Source organism: Haplochromis burtoni, unplaced genomic scaffold (genome assembly GCF_018398535.1).
Source record: "Haplochromis burtoni strain Fernald_Lab_line unplaced genomic scaffold, NCSU_Asbu1 Contig_35, whole genome shotgun sequence".
In the NCBI taxonomy this organism is placed as follows: Eukaryota; Metazoa; Chordata; class Actinopteri; order Cichliformes; family Cichlidae; genus Haplochromis; species Haplochromis burtoni.
In genome coordinates, this window is record NW_024582396.1 from 472,082 (window position 1) to 473,024 (window position 943).

Consider the following 943-nt stretch of genomic DNA (forward strand, 5'->3'; position numbering starts at 1 on the left):
AGTAGGCACGATGTACAATTACAACATGTAATTAATCATTAAAAAACTACTAAATAAATAATCTGAACTTAAACATTTATATCACCACAAATCTCCACAGTGTGAAATCCTGGGCTTTTTTCCCCCTATTTCTCTCTTTTTTGTGACTCTGAAGTCTCAAACGAGGCAGGAGAACAGAGGAAGCTTGCTATGATCAATGATGCATACGTGCATTCTTTGGAAGTGTTGTTACTTGTGACACATGAAAGAGCGTGACACTGCTTTTTCAGTCATCTGAAAAAGAAAGTTTTCCACAGGGCCCATGAAAAAAATAAATACACCTTTACTGCTTTCACAGGGAGAAGAACGAAAGCAGCAGCCAGGCGCTGATAATCATATGTTTGAATGTGGCCACCAATTTAATAACAGAGGTCCTGAGCATTTGGGTCTTTAGTAACACAAAGACGTAATCTTTGTGTCCTTTTGTCTTCCACTGTTTATCCAGGAGTGAACATCTCAACGTAAGACCATGTCATGGTTAGAAAAACTGCAAAAATATGGCTTGATTGGAAGGGTTGCCAGGAGAAAGCACCTTCTCTTTAAAAAGAACATGGCAGCACACCCTAGGTTTGCAAAGCATAAATACTATCAAGCATGGTCGAGGGGTGATGATTTGGCGCCTCTGATGGAGTCACTGAGTCAATCATGAACTCCTCTGTACCCCGAAGTATTCTAGAGTCAAATATGAGGCCATCTGTCCAACAGCTAAAACTTGGCTAAAGGTGGGTGAGGTATCAGGACTGTGAATCCAAGCACTGCAACAAATCTATATAAGAACGTAACACCTTGGTTATCTTATTTTTCCAAAGTCGAGAACTCAACCTGACTGAGATGTTGTGGTGGGAACTTTATGTAAACGAATGCCCACAAACCCAAAATGAACTGTAGCTACATTATGGAGTTA